The following is a 13,026-nucleotide window of genomic DNA, read 5'->3' as shown; positions in this document are numbered from 1 at the left end:
GCATGCACCATCATTTAGTTTTACACCTTAGGAGGTACAACTGTGTTTTTGATATGGATAGTGTTATAGTGATATATTCCTTACCCAGTCATCATTTGGGGATATACCCAGTTGTGATTCAGATTACATAGTTCTAAGTGGAGTAATTGTTGGCTGTTTGGGGAGACCTTTTTATTCGCATAAGGTCAGGTGCATTGTCTAACTTTACATCAAATACATTCATACTAGGTAACATTTCTCTACAATTCAAACACTCGTGTGGGTTTTTTTCATAATCGACCATGCGCATGTTATATATATATGATAAAATAACCACACATGGTTGCTATGGTTGATGTTCAACAGTTACTGATAGGATGTATGAAAAGCAGGTGTCAGATTTGACAGGTTATTATTTTAAACATATTATGATTAACCATACTTATATGTTATAAGGATTGTGAGATATTTGATATTCCTCATCAGTTTTTTAGACTAAATATGTTTCCTTATCAGATCACTAATTAACAGTAAACAAATTTTAATGCAAGACTCGTATTATGATTTTTAAAAATTTCAGATTGAGTTAAAGTTATGATTATGAGGGAAGTAATTATTTTGATGCAGCAGTGAACATCAATGTAAAATTTGTAAAATTTTGGTTAGTCCCATTTTGTTTCGTTTTCCTTACAACAGCGGTTTTTTTCCTTTGTTCAATATAGACTGTCCATTATTTTGAGGAATGATGGACAGTGACCCCCTAATTATTGGCAACCAGTTACATAATGGACTCCTATTTGTCCATAATTAATATAATGATCAAAACAACAAAGACCAATTTACTAGCTGGTTTTTCAGTTCACTGGAAATCTGCATGTGGTACTTATCTGGCAGTACATGACCTTAGATGATTGAAATTGAATTTAATGAGCAAAGGAGCAGTCTGTTAGGATATTACTAGTATGTTCATGGCTTTGTTATTTCTTTACAGATTACTGGAGTCAAAGGGCTATGTCCGATTATATCTACGATTAGTCAGCCATTGCATCCTCTATGGTTACTGATTAAAATTAAATGGCGATCACGTTCATATACAGCCAACCCTGTCTAAAAAGACCACTCAAGATCAATCAACCCTGTCTATAAAAACCACCAAAGGGACAGTTAACCCTGTCTCTAAAGACCACAAAAGGGACAGTCAACATTGTATATATAGACCACAAAAGGGACAGTCAACCCTGTCTATAAAGACCACAAAAGGGACAGTCAACCTTGTATATAAAGACCACAAAAGGGACAGTCAACCTTGTATATAAAGACCACAAAAGGGACAGTCAACCTTGTATATATAGACCACAAAAGGGACAGTCAACCTTGTATATAAGACCACAAAAGGGACAGTCAACCTTGTATATAAAGACCACAAAAGGGACAGTCAACCCTGTCTCTAAAGACCACAAAAGGGACAGTCAACCTTGTATATAAAGACCACAAAAGGGACAGTCAACCCTGTCTCTAAAGACCACAAAAGGGACAGTCAACCTTGTATATAAAGACCACAAATGGGACAGTCAACCTTGTATATAAAGACCACAAAAGGGACAGTCAACCTTGTATATAAAGACCACAAAAGGGACAGTCAACCTTGTATATAAAGACCACAAAAGGGACAGTCAACCTTGTATATAAAGACCACAAAAAGGGACAGTCAACCTTGTATATATAGACCACAAAAGGGACAGTCAACCTTGTATATAATAGACCACACTAAGGGACAGTCAACCTTGTATATAAAGACCACATAAGGGACAGTCAACCTTGTATATAAAGACCACAAAAGGGACAGTCAACCTTGTATATATAGACCACATAAGGGACAGCCAACCCTGTCTCTAAAGACCACAAAAGGGACAGTCAACCTTGTATATAAAGACCACAAAGGGGACAGTCAACCTTGTATATAAAGACCACAAAAGGGACAGCAACCTTGTATATAAAGACCACATAAGGGGACAGTCAACCTTGTATATAAAGACCACAAAAAGGGACAGTCAACATTTGTATATAAGACCACAAAAGGGACAGTCAACCTTGTATATAAAGACCACAAAAGGGACAGTCAACTTTGTATATATAGACCACAAAAGGGACAGCCAACCTTGTCTATAAAGACCACAAAAGGGACAGTCAACTTTGTATATAAGACCACAAAAGGGACAGTCAACCTTGTATATAAAGACCACATAAGGGACAGTCAACCTTGTATATAAAGACCACAAAAGGGACAGTCAACCTTGTATATAAAGACCACAAAAGGGACAGTCAACCTTGTATATAAAGACCACAAAAGGGACAGTCAACCCTGTCTCTAAAGACCACAAAAGGGACAGTCAACCTTGTATATATAGACCACATAAGGACAGTCAACCTTGTATATATAGACCACAAAAGGGACAGCCAACCTTGTATATAAAGACCACAAAGGGACAGTCAACCTTGTATATAAAGACCACAAAAGGGACAGTCAACCTTGTATATATAGACCACAAAAGGGACAGTCAACCTTGTATATAAAGACCACATAAGGGACAGCCAACCCTGTCTCTAAAGACCACAAAAGGGACAGTCAACCTTGTATATAAAGACCACAAAAGGGACAGTCAACCTTGTATATATAGACCACATAAGGGGACAGCCAACCTTGTATATAAAGACCACAAAAGGGACAGTCAACCTTGTATATAAAGACCACAAAAGGGACAGTCAACCTTGTATATATAGACCACAAAAGGGACAGTCAACCCTGTCTCTAAAGACCACAAAAGGGACAGTCAACCTTGTATATAAAGACCACAAAAGGGACAGTCAACCTTGTATATAAAGACCACAAAAGGGACAGTCAACCTTGTATATAAAGACCACAAAAGGGACAGTCAACCTTGTATATATAGACCACATAAGGGACAGTCAACCCTGTCTCTAAAGACCACAAAAGGGACAGTCAACCTTGTATATATAGACCACAAAAGGGACAGTCAACCTTGTATATATAGACCACAAAAGGGACAGTCAACCTTGTATATAAAGACCACAAAAGGGACAGTCAACCTTGTATATAAAGACCACAAAAGGGACAGTCAACCTTGTATATAAAGACCACAAAAGGGACAGTCAACCTTGTATATATAGACCCAAAAAGGGACAGTCAACCCTGTGTATATAAAAGACCACAAAAAGGGACAGTCAACCTTGTATATAAAGACCACAAAAGGGACAGTCAAACCTTGTATATAAAGACCACAAAAGGGACAGTCAACCTTGTATATAAAGACCACAAAAGGGACAGTCAACCTTGTATATAAAGACCACAAAAGGGACAGTCAACCCTGTATATAAAGACCACAAAAGGGACAGTCAACCTTGTATATATAGACCACAAAAGGGACAGTCAACCTTGTATATATAGACCACAAAGGGACAGTCAACCTTGTATATAAAGACCACAAAAGGGACAGTCAACCTTGTATATATAGACCACAAAAGGGACAGTCAACCTTGTATATAAAGACCACAAAAGGGACAGTCAACCTTGTCTATATAGACCACAAAAGGGACAGTCAACCTTGTATATAAAGACCACCAAAGGGACAGTCAACCTTGTATATATAGACCACATAAGGGACAGGCCAACCCTGTCTCTAAAGACCACAAAAGGGACAGCCAACCCTGTGTCTCTAAAGACCACAAAAGGGACAGTCAACCCTTGTATATAAAGACCACCCAAGGGACAGTCAACCCAGTCTATAAAGACTATCCAAGTCCAGTCAAACCCTGTCTATAAAGACCACAAAAGGGACAGCCAACCTTGTATATAAAGACCACATAAGGGACAGTCAACCTTGTCTATAAAGACCACAAAAGGGACAGTCAACCTTGTATATAAAGACCACAAAAGGGACAGTCAACCTTGTATATATAGACCACATAAGGGACAGTCAACCCTGTCTATAAAGACCACAAAAGGGACAGTCAACCTTGTATATATAGACCACATAAGGGACAGTCAAACCTGTATATATAGACCACAAAAGGGACAGTCAACCTGTCTATATATTAGACCACAAAAGGACAGTCAACCTTGTAAAGGGACAGTCAAACCTTGTCTATAAAGACCACAAAAGGGACAGTCAACCTTGTATATAAAGACCACCAAAAGGGACAGTCAACCTTGTATATAAAACCACAAAAGGGACAGTCCAACCTTGTCTATAAAGACCACCAAAGGGACAGTCAACCTTGTCTCTATAGACCACAAAAGGGACAGTCAACCTTGTATATAAAGACCACCCAAAGGGACAGTCAACCTTGTATATAATGACACAAAAGGGACAGTCAACCCTGTCTATAAAGACCACAAAAGGGACAGTCAACCTGGCACAACTATATATAGACCAACATAAGGGACAGTCAACCCTGTCTCTAAAGACCACAAAAAGGGACAGTCATACCTTGTATATAAAGACCACAAAGGACAGTCAACCTTGTATATTAAAGACCACAAAAGGGACAGTCAAACCTTCTTTATATAGACCACATAAGGGACAGTCAAAACCTGTCTCTAAAGACCACAAAAGGGACAGTCAAACCTTGTATATAAAGACCACAAAAGGGACAGTCAACCTTGTATATAAAGACCACACAAGGGACAGTCAAACCTTGTATATAAAGACCACAAAAGGGACAGTCAACCTGTATATAAAGACCACAAAAAGGGACAGTCAACCTGTATATAAAGACCACAAAAGGGACAGTCAACCTTGTATATATAGACCACAAAAGGGACAGTCAACCTTGTATATAAAGACCACAAAAAGGGACAGTTCAACCTTGTATATATAGACCACAAAAGGGACAGTCAAACCTGTATATAAAGACCACAAAAGGGACAGTCAACCTTGTATAAAGACCACAAAAGGGACAGTCAACCTTGTATATAAAGACCACACAAGGGACAGTCAAACCTTGTATATAAAGACCACACCCAAGGGGACAGCCAACCCTGTCTATAAAGACCACAAAAGGGACAGTCAAACCCTGTCTCTAAAGACCACAAAAGGGACAGTCAACCTTGTATATAAAGACCACCCAAGGGACAGTCAAACCTGTCTATAAAATGACCACTCCACAAAAGGACAGTCAAACCTGTCTATAAAGACCACCAAAGGGACAGTCAACCCTGTCTAAAAAGACCACAAAGGGACAGTCAACCCTTGTCTATTAAAGACCACCAAAGGGGACAGTCTAACCTGTCTATAAAGACCACATAAGGGACAGTCAAACCCTGTCAATAAAGACCACCCAAGGGACAGTCAAACCTTGTCTATAAAGACCACCCCTAAGGGACAGTCCAACCCTTGTATAAAGACCACCCCAAGGGACAGTCAAACCTGTCTATAAAGACCACCAAAGGGACAAGTCAAACCTGTCTATATTATAGACCACCAAAGGGACAGTCAAACACTGTCCTATAAAGACACCACACAAGGGACAGTCAAAACCTGTCTATAAAGACCACCAAAGGGACAGTCAACCTGTCTATAAAAGACCACACAAGGGACAGTCCAACCCTGTCTCTAAAGACCACCCAATGGGACAGTCAACCTGTACTATAAAGACCACAAAAGGGACAGTCAAACCTGTCTATAAAGACCACACACAAGGGACAGTCAAACCTGTCTAAATAAAGACCACGACAAGGGACAGTTCAACCCTGTCTATAAAGACCACCAAAGGGACAGTCAACCCTGTCTATAAAGACCCACAAAAGGGACAGTCAAACCTGTCTATAAAGACCACCAAAGGGACAGTCAACCTGTCTATAAAGACAACCAAAGGGACAGATAAACCCTGTCCCTATAAAAGACCACTCAAAGGGACAGTCCAACCTTCCCCTATAAGACCAACCCAAGGGACAGTCAACTTGTCTATAAAGACCACATAAGGGACAGCCAAACCTGTCTATAAAAGACCACCCAAGGGACAGTCAACCTATGCTTAATAAACCATCATAAAGGACAGTCTATATAAAGACCACCCAAAGGGACAGTCAACCCTGTCTATAAAGAACCCAACCCAAGGGACAGTCCAACCCTGTCTATAAAGAACACACCCAAGGGACTGTCAACCCTGACCTATAAAGACCACCAAAGGACAGTCAACCTGTGTCTATTAAGACCACACAAAGGGACAAGTCAAACCTGTCTATAGAAGACCACAAAAGGGACAGTCAAACCTTGTATATAAAGACCACAAGGGACAGTCAAAAACCTGTACATATAAAGACCACCCCAAGGGACAGTCAAACCTTGTCTATAAGACCACCATAAGGGACTGCCAAACCTTGTCTCTAAAGACCACCAAAAGGGACCAACCCTGTCTATCAAAAACGACCAAAAAGGACAGTCAACCTGTCTATAAAGACCACCAAAGGGACAGTCAACCTGTCTTTAAATACCACCCACTTAAGGGGACAGCCAACCCTGTCTCTAAAGACCAAATAAGGGACAGGTCAACCTTGTCTATAAAGACACACAAAAAAGGGACAGTCAACCCTGTATATAAGACCACAAAGGGACTCGTATCAACCTTGTATATAAACCCACAATAAGGGACAGTCAACATTGTCTATAAAGACCACCCTAAGGGACAGCCAAGCCTGTCTCTATAAAGACCACAAAAGGGACAGTCAACCTGTCTATAAAAAGACCACCCAAGGGACAGTCCAACCTGTCTATAAGAGCACCACCCAAGGGACAGTCAAAATGGCCTTGTCTATAAAAGACCACACCCAAGGGACAGTCAAACTTTCCTATAAAGACGCACATAAAGGGACAAGTCTAACCTTTCTATAAACCACAATAAGGGTCACAGTCTAAAACGTCTATATAAACACCACACAAGGGGACAGTCAAATCCTGTCTCTAGTCAAGACCACACCAAGGGAACAGTCAAAACCTGTCTATAAAGACCACCCAAGGGACAGTTCAACCTGTCTAGTAAAGACCACACAAGGGTTCAGTCCAACCCTGTCTATAAAGACCGCACCCAAGGGACAGACAAAACTGTCTATAAATACCACCCAAGGGACAGTCAAACCTTGCGTATATTAGAAGACCACCCAAGGGACAGTCAACCTGTCTTATAAAGACCACAAAAGGGACAGTCAACCTGTCCTATAAAGACCACCCAAAGGACAGTCAAACCTTTGTACTATAAAGACCACCCAAGGGACAGTCAACCTTGTCTATAAAGACCACACCCAAGGGACCTTGTAGATAAAGACAAAAGGACCCTTGTCTATAAAGAGCCACCCAAGGGACAGTCAACCTGTTCTATATAAGACCACAAAAGGGACAGTCAACCCTGTCTATAAAGACCACATAAAAGGGGACAGTCAACCTTGTATATATCAAGACCACAAAAGGGACAGTCAAAACCCTGTCTATAAAGACCACATAAGGGACAGTCAAACCTGTGTATATAAAGACCACCCAAAGGGACAGCCAACCCTGTCTATAAAGACCACCCAAGGGACAGTCAAACCTGTGTAGTTATAGACCACCCAAGGGGACAGTCAAACCTTGTATATCTCATAGACCCACATAAGGGACAGTCAAACCTGTCTATAAAGAGACCACCCAAGGGACAGTCAAACCTGTCTATAAAGACCACCCAAGGGACAGTCAAACCTGTCTATAAAGACCACCAAAGGGACAGTCAAACCTGTCTATAAAGACCACCCAAGGGACAGTCAAACCTGTCTATAAAGACCACCCAAGGGACAGTCAAACCTGTCTATTAAGACCACCCAAGGGACAGTCAAACTTGTATAATAAAAGACCACCACCCAAAGGGGACAAGTCCAAACCCTGTCTCTATATAGACGCACCCAAGGGACAGTCAAAACCTGTCGTATTTATAGACCACATAAGGGACAGTAACAAAACCTTAAGTCAGTCAACCTTGTTATAAGACCACCATAAGGGACAGTCCAACCCTGTCCTATAAAGGACCACAAAAAGGTGACAGTCAAACCTGTCTATACAGACCACAACTAGGGGACAGTTCAACCTTTGTTTATATGAACTCATAAGGGGACTCGCCAACCTTGTATATAAAGAACCACAATAAGGGACAGCCAACATTGTATCTATAGAACACATAATGGGACAGCCAAACCCTGATGTCTCTAAAGACACAAAAGGGACAGCCAACTTGTATATAAAGACAACAAAAGGGACAGGTCAAACATTGTTATATATAGATAGACCACATAAAGGGACAGTCAACCTTGGTATATATAGACCACATAAGGGACAGTCAAACCTGTCTATAAAGGACCACAAAAAGGGAAGTCAAACCTTGTATATATAGACCACAAAGGGACAGTCAACCCTGTCTCTAAAGACCACAAAAGGACAGTCAACCTGGTGTATATTTAGGACACAAAAAGGGACAGTCAACCTTGTTATTAAAGACCCACATAAGGGACAGTCTAACATGTATATAAAGAACTCACATAAGGGACAGCCAAACCATGTCTATATAGTAAGGATCCCACCCCCCAATAAGGGACAGTCAACCCTGTCTCTAAAGACCATCAAAAGGGACAGTCAACCCTGTATATATATAGACACACAAAGGGACAGTCAACCCTGTCTCTAAAGACCACAAAAGGGACTCAAGTCAATCCTTGTATATAAGCAACACAAAAAGGGACAGTCAACCCTTCTAAAAAGACCACAAAAGGGACATAGTCAAGTATATATAGACAATAAACAGTCCTGTCTCTAAAGACCACAAAAGGGACCACCTTGTAATAAAGGGGACAGTCAACCTTGTAATAAAGACACACAAATGGGACAGTAGATATAGACCACAAAAGGGACAGCCAACCTGTCTCAGTCAAAACACCACGTCTCTAAAGACCAAAAAGGGACAGTCAACCTTGTAAAGACCACAAAAGGGACAGTCAACCTTGTATATAAAGACCACAAAAGGGACAGTCAACCCTGTCTCTAAAGACCACAAAAGGGACAGTCAACCCTGTCTCTAAAGACCACAAAAGGGACAGTCAACCTTGTATATAAAGACCACAAAAGGGACAGTCAACCTTGTATATATAGGACCACAAAAGGGACAGTCAACCCTGTCTCTAAAGACCACAAAAGGGACAGTCAACCTTGTCTATAAAGCACATAAGGGACAGTCAACCTTGTATATATAGACCACATAAGGGACAGCCAACCCTGTCTCTAAAGACCACAAAAGGGACAGCCAACCCTGTCTCTAAAGACCACAAAAGGGACAGTCAACCCTGTCTCTAAGACCACAAAAGGGACAGTCAACCTTGTATATATAGACCACAAAAGGGACAGTCAACCTTGTATATAAAGACCACAAAAGGGACAGTCAACCCTGTCTATAAAGACCACAAAAGGGACAGTCAACCCTGTCTCTAAAGACCACAAAAGGGACAGTCAACCTTGTATATAAAGACCACAAAAGGGACAGTCAACCTTGTATATAAAGACCACAAAAGGGACAGTCAACCCTGTCTCTAAAGACCACAAAAGGGACAGTCAACCCTGTCTCTAAAGACCACAAAAGGGACAGTCAACCTTGTATATAAAGACCACAAAAGGGACAGTCAACCCTGTCTCTAAAGACCACAAAAGGGACAGTCAACCTTGTATATAAAGACCACAAAAGGGACAGTCAACCTTGTATATAAGACCACATAAGGGACAGCAACCTTAAAGACCACAAAGGGACAGCAACCTGTCTAAAGACCACAAAAGGGACAGTCAACCTTGTATATAAAGACCACAAAAGGGACAGTCAACCTTGTATATAAAGACCACATAAGGGACAGTCAACCCTGTCTCTAAAGACCACAAAAGGGACAGTCAACCTTGTATATATAGACCACATAAGGGACAGTCAACCTTGTATATATAGACCACATAAGGGACAGCCAACCCTGTCTCTAAAGACCACAAAAGGGACAGTCAACCTTGTATATAAAGACCACAAAAGGGACAGTCAACCTTGTATATAAAGACCACAAAAGGGACAGTCAACCCTGTCTCTAAAGACCACAAAAGGGACAGTCAACCTTGTATATATAGACCACATAAGGGACAGTCAACCCTGTCTATAAAGACCACAAAAGGGACAGTCAACCTTGTATATAAAGACCACAAAAGGGACAGTCAACCCTGTCTCTAAAGACCACAAAAGGGACAGTCAACCTTGTATATAAAGACCACAAAAGGGACAGTCAACCCTGTCTCTAAAGACCACAAAAGGGACAGTCAACCTTGTATATAAAGACCACCCAAGGGACAGTCAACCCTGTCTATAAAGACCATCCAAGTCCAGTCAACCCTGTCTATAAAGACCACCAAAGGGACACTCAACCCTGTATATACAGACCACATAAGGGACAACCAACCCCGTCTTTAAAGGCCACCAAATGGGCAGTCAACCCTGTCTGTAAAGACTATTCAAAGGTCGGTCAACCTAGATATAAAGGCCACCCAAGGGAAGCCAACCCTGTCTAAGAAGACCACCCAAGGGAAAGCCAACCCCTTTATAAAGACCACCAAAGGGACAATCAACCCTGTTTTTAAAAACCTAAGGGACAGCCAACTCCGTCTTTAAAGACCACCAAATGGACAGTCAATCCTGTCTCTAAAGACCATCCAAGAGACAGCCAACCCTGTCTATAAAGATCACCAAAGGAACAGCCGACCATGTCTTTAAAGACCATCGAAGGGACAGGCAACCCTGTCTATAAAGACCACCCAAGGGACAGTCACCATTGTATATGAAAACCACCCAAGGAAAGCCAACCCCTTTATAAAGACCACCCAAGGGACAGTCAATCCTGTCTTTAAAGACTATCCAAGGGTCGGTCAAACCTGATATTAAGACTACCCAAGAGACAGTCAACCCTGTCTATAAAGACTACCCAAGGGACAGTCAACCTTGTCTATGAAAACCACCCAAGGAAAAGCCAACCCCTTTTATAAAGACCACCAAAGTCAACCCTGTTTTTAAAAAACCTATGGGACAGCTAACTCCGTTTCTAAAGACCACCAAATGGACAGTCAAACATGTCTATAAAGACCAGTTAAGGGACAGCCAACCCTGTCTATAAAGACCACCAAATGGACAGTCAACCCTGTCTATAAAGACCACCCAAGGGACAGCCAACCCAGTCTATAAAGACCACCAAAGGGACAGCCAACCCTGTCTTTAAAGACCATCCAAGGGACAGGCAACCCTGTCTATAAAGACCACCCAAGGGACAGTCAACCCCGTGTATAAAGACCACCAAAGGGACAGCCGACCATGTCTTTAAAGACCATCCAACGGACAGGCAACCCTGTCTATAAAGACCACCCAAGGGACAGGCAACCATGTTTATAAAGACCGTCAAGGGACAGTCAACCCTGTCTATAACGATCATCCACATGATAGTCAACCCTGTCTCTAAAGACGACCGAATGGACAGCTAACCCTGTCTATAAAGACCACCAAAGGGACAACCGACCATGTCTTTAAAAACCATCCAAAGGACAGGCAACCCTGTCTATAAAGACCACCCAAGGGAAAGGCAACCACTTTATATAGACCACCCAAGGAACAGTCAATCCTATTTTTAAAAACCTAAAGGACACCCAACTCCGTCTCTAAAGACCACCAATTGGACAGTCAACCCTGTCTATAAAGACCACCCAAGGGACAGTAAACCCTGTCTATGAAAACCACCCAAGGGAAAGCCATCCCCTTTATAAAGACCACCATAGGAACAGTCAACTCTGTTTTTAAAAACCTAAGGGACAGCCAACTCCGTCTCTAAAGACCACCAAATGGACAGTCAACCCTGTCTCTACAGACCATCCAAGGTACAGGCAACCCTGTCTATAAAGACCACCCAAGGGACAGTCAACATTGTCTATAAAGACCGTCAAGGGACAGTCAACCCTGTCTATAAAGACCATCCACATGATAGCCAATTCTGTCTATAAAGACCATTACCCTTACCGTTAATTACTGGTTTAACGCCTATATGACATTACTAGACTTCGTCTCACATTTTAGTGTCGGTGTTCTGTCGGAGTTTAATCTCTGACGGATCACAGTTCAGGACCGTCTGTACATGTACAAAGCTATTGTCATGAAATGTTTGCAAGACGCCAAACCCCCTCCTAAATCCGAAATCTTTGTAAAAAGTAAGGATGATTGCCATTGTACTTGCTTTAACTGTAATAATTAGCTCATGTTTTCCTACAGTCCTTGATGAATCCACAAAGCCCAAAACGTCGTCCTACATATACATTAGCACAAGATAAGAGTCAATCCCATCAGATGGGCGGATTTTAGTTTAAATGTTAGTGCTAAATTGTGCTGGCGCATATATATATATGACATCGTTCCATAACTTATGAACTAAGGAAAAAAACATGTGACCCTGAGTGCCTGTATTGTTCACCTGGTCTGTTATGTCAGGTAATGTTCGTTCTGAATAAAAAATCAATGTTTCTTTTCTCATTGATTTTACAGATTTAACTCCTTAAGTTTCCTATTGGACCCTACTTCTCCTGCTCCAGGGGGACAGAGCCAAAATGTATACAAACTCTGTTCCTCTTCCCCAAGGATGTTTCTGGCCACATTTGGTTACAATCCATGTTAAACACTATGACTAGTAGCAATTTAAGGACGGACCGATGACGGACGGACGGACGGACGGACGAGGGACGCCACGCCATGGCAAAAGCTCCCCGGCCATTCTAGCCAGGCAAACTTATAACTGTAACATATTTAATACGCTCTAACGCTTCCATATGAGCATCTATATGCAATAAGGTGAGCAGCGGAAACAGTGAGAGGTGAAACGGTTTTATAGCCAGGTAGTCTTTATAAACAGATTGCATTGTAGTGAAATTGTTCAGATCTATTCAATATTGATTATTAATA

At 41.6% G+C, this 13,026-nt stretch overlaps 1 protein-coding gene across 1 annotated transcript in view; it reads right to left on the bottom strand.

The window, feature by feature from the left end:
- The window catches only part of LOC138322026 (cubilin-like), a 157,923-nt gene that overhangs the window by 43,257 nt on the left and 101,640 nt on the right, over positions 1–13,026 (bottom strand). The gene's annotated exons all lie outside the window — the stretch shown is intronic.

Source organism: Argopecten irradians, chromosome 4 (assembly GCF_041381155.1).
Source record: "Argopecten irradians isolate NY chromosome 4, Ai_NY, whole genome shotgun sequence".
NCBI classification, from domain to species: Eukaryota; Metazoa; Mollusca; class Bivalvia; order Pectinida; family Pectinidae; genus Argopecten; species Argopecten irradians.
The sequence above is the reverse complement of the archived record's forward strand: the minus strand, read 5'-3'. Positions and strand labels throughout refer to the sequence as shown.